Source organism: Cryptomeria japonica, chromosome 6 (assembly GCF_030272615.1).
Source record: "Cryptomeria japonica chromosome 6, Sugi_1.0, whole genome shotgun sequence".
NCBI lineage: Eukaryota > Viridiplantae > Streptophyta > Pinopsida > Cupressales > Cupressaceae > Cryptomeria > Cryptomeria japonica.
Genome location: NC_081410.1, coordinates 674914732 through 674937219, shown reverse-complemented (window position 1 = coordinate 674937219; position 22488 = coordinate 674914732). Strand labels below are relative to the sequence as shown.

General features: G+C 34.2%; 1 pseudogene; it reads right to left on the bottom strand.

The window, feature by feature from the left end:
* Nucleotides 1–22488, bottom strand: part of LOC131036410 (serine carboxypeptidase-like 44) — a 45585-nt pseudogene that overhangs the window by 847 nt on the left and 22250 nt on the right.

Sequence of the window (22488 nt, the reverse complement as noted above, 5' to 3'; positions counted from 1 at the left end):
CAAAAACAGTTGAAGAATTTCTTTTCTTTTCTTGGTCAATCTTACCTGAAAATCCAAAGACGTATATCATTTGTAATAATTTCCTTCAACACTGGAAGAATATTAATTTCCTCATCACGTAAAGTGTAATTTAAGAACCTAATCCAAAAAAATACATTAAAAACTTCATTATAAATGATGAGAACATTATCACATACATAAGTAAAACTCCAAAAAGAATATTCATCACTTAAGTATTAAAAATTATGAGTCATTTTAAATTTCTTTATATTCTTGGTTATTTAGTGAGCTTTATTCTCCTCATGATATATTTTTAAAATATTTATTGAAATTTCATTTATAGTATTAATAATTACAATAAAAAAATATTTAATATTTTAGTGATTACTATCATTTTTATCTAAAAACAACAATTATAATAAAAAATTAGATCTTTATACATTTTCTTCTTATTTAAATTCAATTTCTAGAAATTATATAATCTATTAAATTAATATGATTAATATAAAATATTTATGACAAAGAAAATATATAAATTTTGTTTTACAAGTTTTTTCGATAAAAAATAATTTATCTTAAAATTCATATTTTAGAAAACAAAATTAAAACAAATTGTTTTATTATAAATTTGTACCTATTCATTATTATAACTATTTTTCTTCTTACATGAACATACTTTTTGTAAATTGAAATAATACAAATATTCAAATGTAAAATAAAAAAAATATGAAAGAAAATAATCATATATTTGTTTTGATTAATTAAAAACAAGTTTTTGGAAGGAACCCGGAACCTTGATTACATATCAGGAGAAAGATAAAGCATTAAAGTAGCATGAAATAACAGTGCTTGGACACCCATACAAAGATCAGATCCCATAAAAACAAAAAGGGATCACAAGACAAAGAGAACATCATAAGACAACCTAAGGACAACACAAAGACAAGGACAACAAGATGTTTCTTATGAGTTCTTCCGCATGAACCACCATCTCCTTTATATTGACCACAAATTTCTTCATATCATCAAGCTCTTTTTCCTTGATGCCCACCTGCTTTCGAGTGTTGGCCCTGGTTCTTTTTTCATGACCCGTCTTCTTTGTCTGGTCCTTCTCATCTTCCTTGTCTTTAATCTGTTCAAATTTATTTATCAACATGTTAACATGGTCGATAGTGGCCTTAAGGATCTGGAAATTTTGCTCAACAATCCTCTTCACAGTAAGCTCCATCTTATCCACTCTATTGACCAGGTTGTTTAGGTTAATTTCCAAACCTTTATCATCTTTGATTCCTTCCAGCTCCTTCACCTTCTTTTCCATTTCCAAAATTTTACTAACCATTGTTTCAATAGCCCCAACCTTAGTAATAGCAACCATTAATTCTTTGATGTTCATAGAGAGAGGCTTCTCACCCATGGTTTCCCTTTTGATCATATTGAGATCAGTCTTCAAATCACCAATCTCTTTCACCATTTTGCTAATGACCTTACAGAAACCCTTGATTCTATCATTACCTATGGCACCTTGGCAGACATTTTGATTGCCCATGTTGGTCTCCTAACCCTCATTCTACATTCTTTGTGTGTTCAGGTTCTCCCCATGGTCAACATCCAACATTTCATCTTCCTCCTTACCCTTGTTCTTGTCCATTTTTTTAGCCTCAGAATCCTCATCAGAAGAAATAATAATCTTCCTTTTCACCTTATTTATCCCCTTACTAGTCTTCTTGATCCTTTGGGTTTGCTTACCAATTCCCTTTATCTTCTTAATTTTTTATGATTTTATCATCAAAAGACTCCCCCTCAGAGTCCGAAATATCAGATCCCATAGCAATCCCCTTGCTCTTTCCCTTGGTCTTCCCCTTCTTGCTAAAATATTCAAACTCACCCTCAGTTTCAGAATAGAGATTGAACCCACTATCCTCACTTTCAGTATCATCATCCCTAATTTGTTTGCCTTTACTAATGGGTTTCTCAATAATTTTCCCTTTCAACATCTTGTAAACTAAAACCATTAAACCCTGGTGAAGGATGTGATCTCTTTTAAAATCTTTATGCATTTCATGAATAGTATGATCCATAGAGCAAGCAAGATAGTGAGGTAGACTTCCCTTATCACCATGGCGAAAGTGGTTGAGGAGCACAAAGTGATGCCCATAAGCCCTTGTGAATCTCTCATCTAGAGTAATGTAGTTGATGGTGGAAAACAACACAAACCTTCACAACCTGCAAATACGCTTAGGAGAATAGTAGGGATTATCCGCCTTCACCAATTTCCTTTTTTCACCATCTGTGACAAGATACCTATCCCCAGCCTTGTCAGACACACTTTGATCTCTGTAAAATTTCATACCTTCTTTCACCATACTCGTAGCTTCTGCAATGACATCCTCATCCACTTGCATCATCTGGGTGCCAACAAGAATCTTACCACTCTTCCTGTTTTTTATGAAATGCTTAGTGATAGTAGGGTCTTTGCCACAAAGCCTTTCCATAAAAACATCCAAACCTCCTTCTTGAAGAATCTCCCATACTTCATTGTTTCTATTCCAATCCGAGCAAGAAGCCGGTTCAAACCTTTTTTATTGCCCCCCATTTTATCCTTAAATTCCCAATTCTTCCTTATCGCAACTCTGTTATTTTCTCTGCAAGCTCTATGAAAAAACCTAACAATTTTATTGCTGTTATGCAGTGCCACCTAGAATCCATGCCAAATAAATATGATATGATAAATAAAAAAAGCCTCGCCACCATTGTGATCAATCATAGACAACTGAGGAAAAGGCATTAGAGGTTATGATTAGCTAAGACACATTGCTTCATCTGGATCCGGTCTAGTTCAATCAAAGATTTCGCCTCACATTTGAGATTACTCTCACCATAACGGGTAATAATTTGGTCAAAACGACAAGCCAGGTTGGCAGCCCAGTCATCACATTTGTTGGCTTCTCTATATGCATGTGTGAAAATACATATTTCAAAGGTTTTACTTATATCCTTCACAGTTTTAATGGAATTATGTATAGACCAAGAGGGAGGGAAAACATTATTCAAGCAGTTAATAATGATCAAAGAATCGCCTTGAACCCACACTTTAGTGCAATTTGAGTCTTTAGCTAGAACCAACCCCTGATAAGCAACAATGGCCTCAACAACATGATTGGTTTGGTGACCTATTGGAATACATTTAATAGATTTGCATATTCCCCCTTCATCTCTTAATACCACATCACACCCCGCATTACCAAGATTACCCTTGGAAGCGCCATCAAAATTGATTTTCATCCATCCCTGAGGGGGACATTCCCATCTCACCTCTTCTCTAGGATTAGCATGTATGATTTCACTCCCCTTTATTTGCCAATTTTAAAAAATAATGTTATCACCTTGATCTTTGGGATTCATTATTCCACCGGTGATGTAGAGTTTCTCCACCATATGTCTTTTGATTTTCTCAAAAATAATTTGAGATTTTGATGCCTTATCTCTGAACACTCTATCATTTCTCTCTTTCCAGATTCCCCAACAAATATGAGGTAAAGAAAATTTCCATAGCAGATTAACTGAATTGTTCTTCGAAGGGTGGAACCAAGAATTGAAGACATCTTGGAAAGCTTTAGGGAAGACCCATCTGATATTGAAGTTGTCCAAGCATCTAGCCCAAATATCCACAGAGAAAGGGCAATGGATAAACATGTGATTAATAGTTTCCTCATTCTGCATACAAAGATGACAAATACTAGGCAAACAAAAGTCTCTTGTTTTGAGATTGTCATTCGTTAGAATCTTGTTTTGAAGAACAGTCCAGAAAAAATAATTAATTTTGGGGATAAGACCTTCCACCCAAGCCTTAGCCCAACATGGACTATCCTGACTAGAATATTGCCGAAAATAAAGAGAGGAGACAGAAAATTTACCATCAGCAGTAAGTTTCTAGATAAGCTGGTCCTCGTCATCAACCACCACCATAGAATTCATAATTTTATTCAGATGCTCAAGAGAAGGATCAATAGTGGATAGGTCCTTCCACTGACCTAAATTCTAGTAGTCAGCCACAATAGTAAATTTTTCCTTACACTGATCCTAAAACTTTCCCCAATTAGGATTATCACTAATGGGAGAGTCTAACAACCAAGTGTCTTCCCAAAATTTAATAAAATTACCCTTCCCCACCTTCCATTTCACTCCTTTGAGTATTATGTCTCTAGTTCTATTGACATTTTTCCAAATGTTAGAGCCAATTGGAATAATCATATATTTTTTATTATTATTTTGTAAGGGCAAAAGATAAAGTGTACCTAAAACACCTAAAATTCTACTTAATAAAAATTAAAGCTCATATTAAAGCTTGAAAAGTTATGTATGATTGTGTACATGTACAATGATGTAAATAAACTAGTAATATGACATATCAATTATTAATGGACTTTTTTCACTTCTCTACTTCAATGTAATCGGTCATATTATCTTCCCAATGGGATTTTATGAGCAAGACCAGAGGTTTTCTTTGCCTGGTTCTTTCCTACCGATTCTCTTTGAACCAGGATTGTATAAATTTATAATTAATAAAATTAGTGGTTCTCCACTTTTATTGAAAAAAATAAAAGTATAAAATAAAATAAATATTAAAATAAATCTAAAGTTTTTGTTGACAAAGGCACCTTTAAAATAAGGAACCTTTGATTTCCAATTCTGTATCTTTTTATTTATGTTGAATGTTAACAATCTCTTATTATTTTATCTAGATCTTGGATATTCATATCATAATCATATCCAATTAAATCAAATAAAAAAGGGTATCAATTAATCATCTCTCTTCAAGGATTGAACTTGAACCTTATTAGTTGCTCCCCCAATGAAATAAACCTTTGTTGGGAATAATGAATTAGTTTGGATCTCTACTAAGACCCCATTTCTCAAATATTTTATTTTGGCAAACCCAATTTTTTTCATTATTTCTCATTTAGATGTTTAGATCTAAGTTTAGTTTCATAAAAAATTTAAATTTAGAAGCATTTCCTTTTTTAAATTTATTGCTTATGTTCTTTCATTAAATAATTTTAACCACCATTTTAATATCTCATATTGCTTAATTAAGTGTTTGATTGATCAAATCATATCTATATCATATAGTTTAATCAATTGCATCATTACTATTGTTTCATTTCCTTTGAATACTTGGTTAATTGATTATAGTACCATCATTTATATTTATAATATATTTTTTAATTAATTAAATACAATACAAGCATAAATTGGTTCTGTATGTGGGAAAAATGGATTAATAAAATTTAAAATGTGAAAAATACGTAAAATACCAATCCACACACACACACAGGACTTCTTGATGCAAGCTATGGAGTAACGATGCGTTACTCAGCTTCCCAAGGAGGGTCCCATGGTTCTCTATCTCACAATGTCCCTCAAACCAATGTTTTGCTCTCAGATTACTGAGCAAAATGGTTTAGGGATGGCAAATATGAGAACGAGAGAGATTTTAACTGTTTTTAATATGAGATGTGTTGTAAGCTAGATGATATGCTAGAAATGCAACAAACTAAATGATAAGATGAGGAGATTAGTATGAATACTATCCTAGCATACTATATTTAATCTATGATTGAGCTAAAATGATAAATAAACTACTTTAGCATGCATGTTCATGATTAATTCTGATCTAAAAGAGGCTAAATGATGAGCATAAGATGATATGAAAGTTTGAAAGAATTTGAGCATAAGTGTGATGCTTCAAATTTGAAAGATGATTGTTAAGAATGGAGGAATGAGAGCTCTATTTATAGCACAAACAGGGCAATGGATGGTCAAGATTGAATGGCTTAATCAAGGGCCAAGTTTGAAAGTTGGGGATCCATGTGCACAATTGGCACCAATGAAATAGTGACAAATGTCCACACCAGATTGGGTTGAAAGAAGAGGTTGGAGGCATTAAAGGCCTGAGGAGACCTCATGGTTATCTAAAGGCTAAGGGTCAAGTCTAAGTTAGGTTTACCCACTGAATTAGGATCTAATCCAAAGATAAACCTTTGTGCAAATGATTAAGAGATAATCATGGTCAAAGCATTAATGACCTGATGAGACCCTTGGGTTGGATAGAGGTTGAGTCAAAACAAATGTTTTAACCATGTGGGAGGGTTTGAATTAACCATTAATGGTTATTGGAGACTTTGGGGATTAAGTGGTTGAAAGTTGGAAGCCTTCAATGGTTTTCAAAGACTTTAGGGTTTTAGTGGTTGAAGGTTGAAAACCTTCAATGGTTATCCAAGACTTTGGGCCATTTGAGAAGTGACCTCCCTTTGCTTAGGGATGTGACAAAGTTTAGAGGAGGGTTAGGTTAATTAGAATCGATTAGAAGATTCTAGAAGGGATTAGGAAGGGGTTTGGGATTTTGCAAGTGGATGGGGGGATAATAGGATTTAATTGAATTATTTGATTTTCATTCAATTTGGTTGCAATTAAATAAATTTGATTTATTCAATTTAGGATAACTATTTAATTAAATTTGAATTTAATTAAAAGTGGATAGGGGGGATTTAATTGAATAAAATGATTTATTCATTAAATAGTATAGTGAATTTAATCAAGTGATTTACTTAATTAAATAGAAGAATGTGGATAATTTAATTAAATTGGATTTAATTAAATAGGAAAATGAACATAAAATATTCATTTAGGAATATGGTCATTTTTATATGTCTACATTTTGCCCCTCTTTGAAGTGACGTGTGTGCACATGTTATTTCAAAGAAAATGATGCCTTATCATGATTTTATGATCAAATGCAATTTTTGTTGTGTCGCTCTTTGATTTGCAAGTCATGCCCCAGATTTGATGTGATGCCCCAGATTCGATATTTGATGTGATGCCCCAGATTTGATTTGATGTGTGATGCCCCAGATTCGAGATTTGTGTCGTGTTGTCATGATTTTATGTAGTTGTCCAATATGAGTGTCGGTATAACTTGTTTTGATGTGAGATATTTCAAGTTATGTATAGATTATCAAGCTGTTGTTTTGATCAGAAACTGATGTATTTGCGTTGTCTGTTTCAAGTTCAATGTGTGTGAAAGCCTGAGTTGTTTTACAAGCCGATATGGGTTGGAAACTTGAGTTGTTTTACAAGTTGATATGGGTGGGAAACTTGAGTTGTTTTACAAGTTTATGTGATTGTGGTACTTGAGTTGTTTTACAAGTTTTGATATGGTTTTTGAGAACTTGAGTTGTTTGACAAGTTGATATGAAATGATAGGTTTTTGAACTTTGATTGTAGATGAGCAGATTTGTTTCATGTTTTTGATGTAAGTTTTATTTTGATATCTTTGTGTTGATGTGGAAAACTGATATTGGATATGTTTTGTGATTTGATATGATAATGCCCCCTCGGGAGATCGTTCGTGCACACAAAGCATGAATGATCTCTCGAAAGAAGAAGAATGTTGTTTGAAAGATGGAAGAGTAGATAGTGATGGCATGCATGGGTTTGATAAGATTGATTAGATTGATTGGAATGAGAGCAAGTCTTGTTTTAGGTATGACACCTCCTGTATAAGACATGGATGATCGAGCGTCTGGTTTCAAGAATGATACCACCTGTATAAGATATGGATGATTGAGTGTTTGGAAGAATGACAAAAGATAGGTTGGAAGAATGATAGAAGATAGTTTGGAAGAATGATAGAAGATATGAAAGTGAAGAAAGATTCTATGATGATGTGATAGATATGCATGCGAGGGATGCAATGATGAATGATGAATGATATTTTGAAAATGAGATGTATGATATGATATGCAACTAATTGTAAAATGATATGCAACTAATTGTAAAATGATATGCAACTAATTGTTTTTGGAGCATCTCTCATTCTGTATTTGCCATCCGATAGAACCATTCATTTGCTTTCTTTGTAAATATCATCACTGAGCATTGATTTTTTTAGGATATGTTGAAAATTTATACAAGCATAATGGTATAATTGAACCATAATGACCTGAGAAAAATTTACCTGATATTTGATTTTGCAAGATAGCACAAGCGTCAAGGTATAATTGAACCAGGACAACCTGAGTGCGTATTGCGTAAACATACAAGAGTTAACCTTTGTCCCATACAAATCCGAAATGTCCTCAGCAATATGCCACCGGATTTCTTCATAGGACAAATTTGCATGGTAAAAGGCTTCACTCACAGATAGAAGACAAATAAAACATCACATTCCTTCCTTGCTTCTCTAGTCGTAAGACATCCTGGAGGTGCTCAGGAGATATGATAAGCAAAAATTAACAACCATAAGTAATCATGCATGCTATTGGAAATGTATTCTTGTCAATTAAAACATCTTGCAAAATAGATCTTTGTTCAGTTGAAATCAGTTCAAGTTCATGATGTTTAGCCTTCTTGCATTGTCATTTGTCATTTGTTGGTTGTTTAAATCCTTGTTGTCTTGCTACGTTTTTGGTCTGATGTTGAAAATCTTGAAGGCGAGATGCCCCCAGCGAGGTCAGGATTTTGCCCCTTGTCGTTGATACTACTTTGATATGGATATGTATACTGATCACCAAGCCATGGTGAGATATTATTTGGATAATTGTTTCAGATAAACCAAGGACAGTGACTACACTAAGTATGTCCAAGATTGATAAGCATTTGTGAATTTTTGGTGATGTCTCAGATGGATGGATATGATATGTACAATATGATTTGTGAAACATGTATTTCCATCAGTTGATAAAGATAAGGCTAACTATAATAAAATCCAGCAGTCATACTGATTGATGTCATTGTTATGATTTGGTTGATGATTGATGTATAAAAATTTATTTCTCTTGATGAATTTGGAAAAACTGGGTTGTTGTTTCTTCAACGTGATGTTACGATAGAGGTTCTCAGAATAAGGGGATTAGTCATGCATGAGTGATCAATGGTTTCCTTTGATTTGTTTGGATTCAGTTGATTCCTGTTTGAGAAATTTCAAATCTTACTCTATCAAAGTGAAGGTTTAGCTGTCCCTTCAGGATAAAGCGTGTCAAATGATATGGATAAAGTTTCCTGGTCTGGAAACTGGATTTGACAATGTGAAAATTCTAAACAAGTGTTTTTGAGATAAAAATCCGTAAGATGGTAAAGGATTTGATTGATACTGATGATGAAAATTTTCCGGATTATGATAGGAGAGACATCCTCTATTGCTTGATTCGTTTAGGATTCAGACAACTTTGTTTGACACAAATTTAGCTTAAGAAATAGTTTTATGGCTTGTTTTTGTCACTCTGCTTTGATGAGAAATGATGTTTGGTGGATGGATTGATTATCAAGACTTGATGATTGATAGGAATGTCTAGATTCAAAGAGTGAGTACCCCGTATAAGACCGATCTGTCTGGTTTCGAGTGTACCTATCCCTGTATAAGACATGTTTGATGTTGATGTTGATTTCAAGAAATGAATTGATTAACAAGACATGTGATAAGTTTGATTGTAGACTTTGAGAGTTTTCCAGTTGTTGATCTGATTTGATGGATGGTCCATGTGTTCATGCTTTGATTTTTTTGTGATTTTTTTTTATTTTTAATTTTTGGATATTTTGATTTTTTTTTTTTGAGTTTTTTGGATATTTTGATTTTTTTGAGTTTTTGGATATTTGATTTTTTTGAGTTTTTGGGATATTTTGATTTTTTTGAGTTTTTGGATTAGAAGAAAGATGTATTTGGTTGCCCCAATGTATATCAAGACAAGGAATGGATGAATGGATGACTGAACCAAAATAGATTTGTTGTCCATAGTTTTGATCAAGATCAAGGATGAAAAAGGGGATATGGATAGAGATAGGATATAGATAGCACTGGATGATGGAAGAAATGAATAGATAGGATAGATAGATATGAATTAGAGTGAAGCAAGATTGTAGAAAGAATTGGAGGATAGAAGAAATGAATAGATAGGATAAATTGATATGAATTAGAGTGAAGCAAGATTGTAGAAAGAATTGGATGATAGAAGAAATGAATAGATAGGATAAGGGATATGGATTAGAGTGAAGCAAGATTGTAGAAAGAATTGGATGATAGAAGAAATGAATAGATAGGATAAGGGATATGGATTAGAGTGAAGCAAGAATAGAGTGGATGAACTTTTCCCCCAAGCATAGAGGTTTCCATTTGCAAAAAGGTGATATGTAAGATTGTCATAGTATTTAGCACCATCTGAATAAGTGTTTCTGAACTTTTCAAAGATAGAGACCCATCCCACACTTAGAACCTCTGGAAAATTCAACTGAACATTTCTAGCAACTAGGAAGCAGACTCAAAAGGGAAGAAGAATCTCAAACTGGATCAAGGTACTTAGTCTTTGATTACCCATGTGTGTGCAAGTGGGTTCATTCTGGCTCATATGATCATTCTAATCTTCAGAATCCAACATGGCTAGCTACATGAGTTACCTTGACTTCAAAAGCATCCTAGATAGAGCCTCGCTGCCAGCGAGCATCCATAGCCCCGACGAGGTTATCGCTGTAATTTCACAAATATTGCTCCATTGCCAGCCAGGCGTCCATAGCCCCGATGGAGTTACTTGCATGTTCCCATAGCCAATCATTTTGATATTGCTTTTCATTGCATTTTGCTTTTCTTGATATTCATTTTCTTGCTCATGCTTTTGATATTTCTTTTTTTCTCTTGTTTCTTGCATTGGCTTGTAAGTGATGAAACTTACATGGGTCTGATAATTACAGTGGCGCTGAAGCAAGATTTTAGATTTTTCACGAGCCATGTCTTCAATTTAAGAGATCACAATGATTTTTAGAGCAATCAATTAAGTGTATGAGATATAGTAATCAAAAGATGTCGGTACCAAGATACGATAAGTGGTTCTTTTCTAGATTGAGTGTGTATCCCAACCAAAAGAAAATGTTAAAGAGGAACAACCTCAGATTCTGAAGCATTTCATGAATAGATATCTAAGGAAAGGACTGAACATGAGATTCGAGCATGGGCAAGTATGTGACAAAATGACACAAATGCCTATCTCACAGGTGAAGGATGTATGCAAAGGATTGGATGATAGGGATGGAAAGAGGTGTTGGATAATAGATAGAATGTTTTGAAGATTTGTGCGAGGATAGATAGAAATGTTTTCAAGATGAATGTTGGTACTTGAGAAGTGATGAAGAGATGGAGGAAAATTGAATTTTGGGACAGAAGGACCCTAAATAGATAGAGGAAATGATAGAAGAAGTTTTGGAAAAATGTTTAGATAGAGGATTGAAAGAATTTCAAAGATGTGCTCCTCGTTGATCTTTCTTATGGATCATTTGAAGTAATGGATTTGGGGATGGAGGGAAGTAAGGACCCAAGATGGATGGAAGGGATGGAGAATTCAATTGTGGAATGAAAGGACCTAAGATAGATTTGGAGGATGAAGAGATTCCTTGATCTTGATCTTGACTTGGAGTAGGATCATTTGAGTTTGTGCTTTTCTCTTGATTTTGAATTAGAATAGTGGAGGATATGGAAGGCCATTTCAAAAGATGTTTTGTTGGATATGGAAATCTTCTCCACTTTATGATTTTTCCTTGTTTCAACTGACTTTTGAGTTTGATTGTTGGATACTTTGCAAGATATTTTGACATTTGTGACAAGAATACATAGCACACATGAAGACAATGATCATCCTAATGCTAAACATTGAGTGTATATTCTTTTGAGGATGTGTTCAAATCCTCGATGTTATCACTGGTTTGATTTACAACAGAAGACACATCAGATAGACTCTTTATTCAAAGGTCATTGATAATATCATAGCCCACTAGTCTCGAACTCCGTCAGCTCAAACAGACTTGTCACCCCCTAGGGGGCGCCCATTTTTTTTGCCTTTTGCCAGAAATTAACTCAAAGTGAATCGCTTCACAATTGAGTAGTTATCTTGGGAGATATATGGTGAGTAATCTTGGGGGTGGATTCTTCCCCACCCTTGCACTATGATATTGCCAATGTTTGGCAACTGACTCAGCTCAAAGTTTCTAATGCTAAAGTTCGTAATCAGGCTTCCTGTTCGGCCGTCAGTGATAAACTCCCTCAGGAGGCTTCCCAACCTTTAGAACAAAGGCTTTACGTATCTCAAGGATACTGGGGGAAGGCTAATCGCTGCGCGTAACCGTTGAAAAGGACTTTCGTCACTTTCCACATTTGATTATAGTGGGTTGGAATTCTTGGCGTCAAAGCCGTTCCCCACTTAGGTCATTCCCTTCACACCGGCCATAAACGGCTTTAAGAGTTGAGTGCAACTCCTCGGGAAGGCAGGCCTGCTAAAGGATTTATGGCTTGAAACACTGAAAGCATAAGAGTGGTGTGACTTTTTGGTCACCCAGTTAAGGGGAGAGCATATACCTTCCACTTTCGAGACAAGGCAATCAAGTTTGTTCTTTTTAGCCTTCAAGACAATGATTTGCTAACTTCTATTTGGAGATGTTGCTCCAACAAGCATGATGTTCTTTTTAACCTTTCATAGCAATGTGTGTATTTCCAAAACTTTTGTAAAACAAGCCTGGTCAACAAAGTAAATCGTGATGTTTGGTCAACAAAATTAAAGTCGATAGGGGAAAACTTTCCCTCTTTGCTTTGCACAAAATGAAGATGAGGTTCTTTTACTTTGTAAAATGAAGTGAATCCTTTTAAACACCAAAGGATGGTGAGGTTCGTTTTAAAACTTTTGCCAAAGTAAAGATTGTTTGTCTTGTTCTTTTTAAAGCTTCCAAAATGAAGTGTTTTTCCTCTAATCTTGCAAGAATGAAAGGTTTGTTTTGTTGTTCTTTTTACCATGCAATAAAGAAAAGATGAAGTTTCTTTTAAAACACCAAAAAGGAAGGCATGAAGTTCATTTTATGCATCCAAATGAAATGATGAGGTTTATTTTAATTTGTGCAAAAAAGGAGAGTGAGTTCTTTTTAACCAACTTTTGTTGAAAGAAAGTAAAAAAAAGAGACTTAAACCCTCTAAACTAACTCCTTCCCCTGCATAAAAAATATTAGAACCTGCACACAATCAGTGATCAAACGTTAGTGTGGGCTTACACAAGCCTAAATTCTGATCTTGGTTACAAATTTTATAATTCTGATCCTGAAATGCCCTGAAATTTGTCTAAGTCTGAAATTTGGAAGATCTTCCAAAAACTAGATTTTGCATTACAACTCCTAGAGGTCTGAAACCCCTCTCAAACGTCCTGAAAGTATATATGGAATATAACTTAAAGTATAAGTTACATTTCCTCTTATCTTATAAGAGGAAATGTAACTTATACTTAAATGTTATATTCCATATATATTCCATATATACTATGCCTCTCACAAGCCTAATTTTTTTACTCTGTCATGAATTTTTGACTCTGTCAACTCCATGCGCTAAACTATTGCACGGACGCGCTAAGAAAAAGCACCCACGTGCTATTATGTGCCCCCAATGCGCTAATCTGTTTTATGGACGCGCTAAAATATTGATTCTGGAAAATTTTGTTTTGTTGACTGTGAAATATGCACGCGCTAGACTGTATTTTCCACGCGCTGACTGGTTTGGCTAATGCGCTAAAACAAGAATTCTACGCGCTAAGCTGTTTGTTCCACGCGCTAAAACAGGCTGTTTTGAAATTTGCTGTGAACTTTTTCTGAGAATCACGCGCTAATGTTTGAACTGCACGCGCTAGAAGATGGTCTCCACGCGCTGAACAGTGGATTGGATGCGCTACTCTGTTTACTGGATGCGCTAAACAGTGTTTTACCCGCGTCAATACCTACAGGAAAATTTTTTAAATAGAATCACGCGCTAAGGAAAAGTATCCATGCGCTAAGACAGAGAGCCCACGCGCTAAACAGTAGGCTAGAAACGCTAAACTGTTGGGCGGATGCGCTACTCTGTTAAGTAGATGCGCTACTCTGTGTTTTGCCCGTGTCAATACCTACAGGAAATTTTTTTAAACAGAATCACGCGCTAAGACAGAGAGCCCACGTGCTAAACAGTAGGCTAGAAGCGCTAAACTCTTAGGCGGATGCGCTAAAATATGTCTTTGACGCGCCAATTCTAGTTTCCCGCGTACCTGCAAAAGTCTTCAAATTCAAAAAATGATAGGTTATTGGGGTGCGTGCCCCACGGTGGGCGCCAGAAATGTATGTGGGAAAAATGGATTAATAAAATTTAAAATGTGAAAAATACGTAAAATACCAATCCACACACACACACAGGACTTCTTGATGCAAGCTATGGAGTAACGATGCGTTACTCAGCTTCCCAAGGAGGGTCCCATGGTTCTCTATCTCACAATGTCCCTCAAACCAATGTTTTGCTCTCAGATTACTGAGCAAAATGGTTTAGGGATGGCAAATATGAGAACGAGAGAGATTTTAACTGTTTTTAATATGAGATGTGTTGTAAGCTAGATGATATGCTAGAAATGCAACAAACTAAATGATAAGATGAGGAGATTAGTATGAATACTATCCTAGCATACTATATTTAATCTATGATTGAGCTAAAATGATAAATAAACTACTTTAGCATGCATGTTCATGATTAATTCTGATCTAAAAGAGGCTAAATGATGAGCATAAGATGATATGAAAGTTTGAAAGAATTTGAGCATAAGTGTGATGCTTCAAATTTGAAAGATGATTGTTAAGAATGGAGGAATGAGAGCTCTATTTATAGCACAAACAGGGCAATGGATGGTCAAGATTGAATGGCTTAATCAAGGGCCAAGTTTGAAAGTTGGGGATCCATGTGCACAATTGGCACCAATGAAATAGTGACAAATGTCCACACCAGATTGGGTTGAAAGAAGAGGTTGGAGGCATTAAAGGCCTGAGGAGACCTCATGGTTATCTAAAGGCTAAGGGTCAAGTCTAAGTTAGGTTTACCCACTGAATTAGGATCTAATCCAAAGATAAACCTTTGTGCAAATGATTAAGAGATAATCATGGTCAAAGCATTAATGACCTGATGAGACCCTTGGGTTGGATAGAGGTTGAGTCAAAACAAATGTTTTAACCATGTGGGAGGGTTTGAATTAACCATTAATGGTTATTGGAGACTTTGGGGATTAAGTGGTTGAAAGTTGGAAGCCTTCAATGGTTTTCAAAGACTTTAGGGTTTTAGTGGTTGAAGGTTGAAAACCTTCAATGGTTATCCAAGACTTTGGGCCATTTGAGAAGTGACCTCCCTTTGCTTAGGGATGTGACAAAGTTTAGAGGAGGGTTAGGTTAATTAGAATCGATTAGAAGATTCTAGAAGGGATTAGGAAGGGGTTTGGGATTTTGCAAGTGGATGGGGGGATAATAGGATTTAATTGAATTATTTGATTTTCATTCAATTTGGTTGCAATTAAATAAATTTGATTTATTCAATTTAGGATAACTATTTAATTAAATTTGAATTTAATTAAAAGTGGATAGGGGGGATTTAATTGAATAAAATGATTTATTCATTAAATAGTATAGTGAATTTAATCAAGTGATTTACTTAATTAAATAGAAGAATGTGGATAATTTAATTAAATTGGATTTAATTAAATAGGAAAATGAACATAAAATATTCATTTAGGAATATGGTCATTTTTATATGTCTACAGGTTCCTTTATCCTTTCTTTTATTGCTTTCTAGGAACAATTGTTGTTTTTAATACAATTGTTTATGAATTTCATAACCTATTATTTTGAATCTAGAATTATTATGAAAAGAAGTTATATTCTCATGGCTTCCCATGCTTTTAATAGTAATGATGTTGAGCCTAAGTTGCATGATAACTTATTCCCACCAAGGATATTAGGAGAGCAATATTCTCATAATCCAATAAACATCATGCCTAACATACTTTAAAATCATTCCACTCATGCTTTTCATGACGAGGGTGACCAATCAATATACATATCTAATGAACAATTAATAAATATTTATAAGGGATTAGAATCTATCTTCAAAAATTTGTGAGTAGCGAAAACTTGTTTGAAGAAGAAATTTCCTTGATTGAGAATCTAAGGAAAATGATACAAGTTCATTCACATGGTGTGGATTTTCTATGTAGCAGAGATCACATAATGGATGAAAACACTATGATACCAATACCTATGCCTACCAAATACCCAATATTGCTACATGCACATCCTCTATCATTTACATTGCTAAACAAAATGGTAATTCCATCCATGTTAGTAATGGGACTAATCATATCAATCAATATGCTTATGTTCCATCTCCAGCCAATATTCCTTTGTTTCTCAAAACATCCATCAACCACATCCTCCACCTACTTGCCATAATACTTCACATACATACCACAATATCCCTTCAAATACACCACAACAATCCAACTTTTCACAAGCCAATTGACCTATTGATGCCACTATAAACCATTTATTATAAAATATATCATATTTACAATGACAATTGACCAACATGACTAAATCCCAATCCAATATCCCATCATATTGCATGAGTAGCCCACCTTTTATTACCATCCTCAAGATTCGCATCCCATAACAAATTGAGATGACTTGTTTTCATAAATACAATGGAAAAAGTGAATCTCATACTCATCTATTGACATTTATCACTCTATGCAACTACTTTTTCTTTAAACAAAATATTCTTGAATGAAACTAACTTGGAATGGTTTTTCTCTTTGCCTAATATATCAATTGACAATTTTCAACAATTGGTGGATAAATTAATGCAACATTTTCAAAATAATATTTGCCAACAAGTTGCATTAACTATTTTTGTGTATTGTAAACAAGGTGTTAAAGAGAAAGTAATTGGTTTCACTAGTAGATTCAAAATTTGTATTAAAATATTTTTTGTTCTCTTCTCGAGGCTAATATTAAAAGAGTATTTATTGGTAATTTATAATTAAACATTAGAGATAAGATTTTTTTTATGAAATGCCCATTTTTCACACACTTATGCACAACACTTTGTGAATATCAACTCTAGATTAGTCAATATGAAGGATATTCATGTATGACTTCAATTGATAAATCTAATTTCATCAATTTTACAAAGGTTTTAGGAAACAAAATAAAATTTAGTAAGATAAACAACCATTTTTACAAAAAAATTAAAGTCAAGTTGAAGCTACAACACCAATTTTTGATTCCTTACACTCTATTATGCTTCAATTGTTAAGTAACAATTTGATGAAGCTCCCCCCCATCAATCCTACAGAAACTTAAAAGACTTTGTCTCCTTTGTTTAACTCAATTTTTTTTTGTTAATACCATTGTACACAGACATGATACAAAGAGATCTATGTGTTTTAAAAATAAAATTCAATACCTCATTGAATCTAATATCATTGTGATAGATGGAGTGAATGATAAAGGGAATAAATTCATAGCACCACCTACTCAAAACTTGTAAACCTTCACTAATACTTTGCCTTCTGGTGTAGGAGCACCTTGAAAATTTTGAAGACCACTTGAGAAATGAAGGCTCTTAGAGGTGTTTATAGGTTATTTTAATGTTTTAAGTAGTAATAAGATCTTTCAAGACCATTCATTTTGTTTTGATTTGCCATGTATGGCTTTGATGCCATTTTTGTAGTGTGAACTTCCTAGGACCTATTTGGTCAACCATGGTCAAATGACATCCAAAATGCCTAAATGAGGAAAGCAATGTATTTTGGATTCTATGTGGCCTATTTTTAAGGTTTATGATGTGTCCTAATAGGTCCCATTGGCAAAATTCATAAATTGTCAAGTTTGTGCAAAGTTGTCAAGTTGGATGACAACTTTTGTTGTCAATTTGCTGTCACATTGTAACTAATCTCCCTCCAACAACTACCTAATTCAAATTTCAGTTGGATTTAGATGGTAAAACCTTTTTTAAATCCTTGGAGGTTGAGAAGAATGATGATGATGAATTTTGGATGTAAGATTGTGATCAGATTCAATAAACATTCATAAATTTTTAAAAAATTGCTATAACAGTGCCTTCTACGAAAATTGTACGGACTCCACGTGCAGTATAAGTTATTTATTCGAGTAGGAATCTATGTTGATGTTATTTTTGTTTTTATTTGGCAGAATAAAACTAATTAATAAGTGAGATATCTTTATTTTAGTGACAAGCAGTCTAAAAACCTTCCAAAACTAGGGTTTCTAAGGAAATGCTTTCTTAACCCCACATTCCTCCCACCAAAATGGCTCAAAATCCAAGGAATGAGAGGGGAGATGATTTATTTTAATATTTTTGAGGTTTCTGAGTGGGCCGTTGAACTGGTGGAGTTTGGGATCATGCCCTGGGCTAGGCATCCTCATGTGACTAGCCGGTTTTGACTGCTAAAGTTGGTGCAAAGATAAAAGTAAATGTGTTGGACCCTATATGACTATGAATTTTGTGTTTGGGAATGTTTATAGACCTTTTACATCCATTTGTGACTTTGGATTAGACGTTTGGAGTGTGGTTTCTTTGTAAAAAAGGCCTAAAAGCCTTTTTAGGTCTCATATAGTAGCAACGGTTGACCCAGTCAATGCAAGATTTGGGTTTTGCGTTTAGGAAGTCTTTTTGTGTCAAAAAAAGGGTCTCTGAAAGTTTCAAAATTTTGGGGTTTCATTAGGGGGTTTTCAGTGTTTCACCCTTAAAGGCACAAAATAGGGTTGTTAGGAGTAGGCGTCTTGTAGCAGGCAGATTACTTTGATTGAACTACATAAACAAAAGGGTTGGTTGAGGATAGTGTTATTTGAGTTGGTAAAGAGGTTCTATAGGTTCCACACCTATTTTCAATGTTGGTTGTGTCATAACCAAATTTGTTATAGATGATTACAAGAGAGTTGGTGTCAATAGTAGTCTTGATGTGAGAAGTTGTATCTCCATGAGTTGTTCATGGATATAGTGGGGCTCCATTGAGAAAAGGGGAGTGTAGCAATGTCCTTTCTGGTTGTTGACAAGACTATCCAATAGTCCATGCATTTTAACACCTTAGTTGAGGGTCTTGTAGATTGAGTTGGTGTAAGAAACTCTTTGTTCCTTGGGGCTTTGCATCACCTTCCTAGATTCCAAAAATATTGTCAATTCTAATATTGGTAGTAGCATAAACCTTAATGATAAAATTAGACATATTAAGAACATTGTAAATATGATAGAACAAGGGAAATCTAAGCCTAAGTGTGAGCCTAATATTGCCTTTACCTCAAGTGATATCTTAAATATGCCTAGTGAACCATTGTATATTATTGCTAGAATGAATAAAAAACTCATACATGGTGTTCTTATTGATCTAGTATGTATGGTGAATATGAATATTGAAAAATAGTTTTACACATATATGAATTATATCAAGAAACTTATGTTAAATCTAGAGTCTTGATTAAGATTCATGATGGTTTCACTTGTCCCACCATTGGTTCTGGAATCACCCTTCTAGTTGAAGTTGTATCTAAACAATTCTTTGTTCATTTTACCATTTTCCATACCTTAGACAAATTTAGTGAGAATTTGGGTCATCCTTGGACCACATACATTTAAGTTAGTCCCTTCCATAATCCATAAGTGTTTGAAGTTTCTAGTTGAAGGACAAGTCAAGACTTTACATCATAGTAGTTTCCAACCCTTGTCTAACCATGGAAAATTTTCACTTGATTACTTTTTTCCTCAAAAACTTTCAACGAAAAAAACCTTATGAAGATGACCTATAATTTTATACCCAATAGGATAGCTGAGCAATCCACATGTAATCCTTTGGGACTTGCTTCTATTACCACTCCTAATAATCCTTCAACATATATGGCTATATAAGTAGCTCTCCCTACTCCACAAATAGCGAGTGAACCACATCGTAGATCAGGAATCCTCCCTAATGCTAATATTCCTAGCATGTATGTTATGGTTTCACCTTTTCCATTCTATAAAGGACAAAGAGGCAAATTCATGACACTATCTATAACTTCCCCTATTTCTCAACCTTTAGAGGTTCCTTCCATTCCTCCTTCTATTACTAGAGTATAGGAAGAAATGGAATTGATGTTGAGTGATACCCAACCTTCTCCTATAGAAGCTTCAAATTGTAATTGACAAAATTATAGTGCAAGATAATTCTAATGAAGACATTGTGCCAAGGCTCATGAGCTTACTACAAGAAGTGAGTCTTCTCCTACTAGGTAGATGAATGTTTCTTTGGTCCCACCTTCTCAACCTTCCTTACTACCATCACTCACCCCTAGAGAGGAATCTTACCTTGGCAAAACTGGTTTAAATATGAAGTTGTCAATTCTAAGGGAAACTTATCCTCCTACTATCAAATCTCCTATAGTGATCAATTTGTATGAATTTTTTGATAATATGGTTGAAACTATGAAAAATGATGATTTTTTTCTTTTTATATTTTTAAAATCACTAACTTTAGCTAATAATGACACTCATTATGATCCATTCTTAGATCATGGTCCATGTTTTCCACTAGATATAACTTCATCTATTTTACTAGCCATGTTTCCTTTAGCATCTTTTCTACCATCTCTATATAATGATGAGCAATATTGGGAGGTAGATCATTTTCTAGGCTAGCTTGTTCGAGTAGTAATGCTTTATTTTATGTGCTTGATTTCATTTAATGTGCTTCCCCATGATGTGTTTCTTGGAATGCATATTTTATTTAGGCTCTCTTTGGATGACCCTTGAGGCTTTGTTGGCACAAGGATACAAAGAGACCAATCTTGTTGTGACATTACTCTATTTATATCTCAATTCTTCTACAAGTAGTATACATGTTGTGTCATATATGTGTTTTTGTTGTAAATGTGCTCTTGTATTGTCTTTTGGGTATGATACAAAGTGTTGAGGACTTTTGGTCTCCTCCATATTGACCCATAAAGACCCTTCATTTATCTTATGTTCCCTTCCTTCGTTGTGGTTGTAGTTCCACTATTTGATGTGGATATTGACCCCAAATCCTTAATCCCTCATGTGGTGTTTGATGGAAATAGGGCAGACAATTGAGAGGGGGGGTGAATCAATTGTCACAAAAACTTACATACCTTAAACTTATTCTCAGATCCAATAGTTAAATATGAAAGCACAAATAAACAACACAACATGAACACACATAACACCAAGATTTTTGATGTGGAAAACCTGGTCAAGGGAAAAACCACAGTGGGAACACACCTACAATATGAGTATACTCTATAAGAAGTATATTATCATTACAATGGGAATGCACATGCATTCAGACACACTTCCTAAATCTCACTACTCAAAAACAAAAAAAGGGCTACAACCCAAGAAAGGCTCACTGCCTTACAAACAGATTTAGATCACATCCAAAAGAAATGAACTCGAAAATAACATCTCCTTAATACCTGGTTACATTTTTAGTTAAACTGCATAACAACTTTCTCTTCTTCACACTTCTTCTTTGCTTCTAAAATATGTATACATTCAATGCACATACATTATGATTCTCATCCACACATACACTCAAATACAAAGATATTACATTTATTTATACATTAAATCAACCAATCTTTCCAGGGTTAGCTCAACAATCAACACATAATTACAAAAATATAACCACACATGATACAATATCACATGCAGACTAAGGAATGTTGGCTAAGACATAGAAAAGACCCAAATCAAACACCTTGAATATGAAACACCTCCAAGAATTATGCATCAAACATACACAACATGCTACAAGCATCTGGTTGGCCAAAAACATTAAGACCACTAACACACCAGAGAAAATCATCAATTATGATCTCAATGATCAATGTGGACCACCAACACAAAATTCACACAATCTAAAAACATCCACAAGCATCATGAATTACCACCACAACATCCACACCAACACAAATTACTAGAATCATCAACATCATCATACCGAACCTCAAGAACACTAACTGCAACAACTGTCAACCTTGAAAAATAACTCGTGAAGCTCCAAACCATGAACCACTTGAATTGAGGATACACACCAATGTTACTAATGTATCTCCAAATCCATAGATCAAGATATTACAATGCAGAGAAATGTAGATCAAAATACTAACACTATGTTATTATTGAACAACTGAAAAACAAAATCAACACATAGATACCCATTACTCAATCAAATCTTTATGCGGACCTCTAAAAATTGCATTGAATCATCTATACACAATCTTCTACAAACCCTTTAATCCACAAACTTTGATCTTCATCATGTTGACTATGCTGAACAAATAAACTCACCGAACTTCACTGTATCACTACATAGATAGAGAAATATGTTGACATCAATGAAAAAACATCTCTCAGATATCTCTCTAGCACATGTTTGTAGCATACTTCCATCAATCTCCAATAGTTTTGTCTTTTATGCGACTTTCATCATACATTTTTCTATGTTTTATTGTATTTTACTATCATGACGTACTTGTCTTTGGATGTATGTTACCTTAAAGAAATTAATCAGGTAGTTGATGTACGCAATCACTTTAATGTGGGGGCATACACTC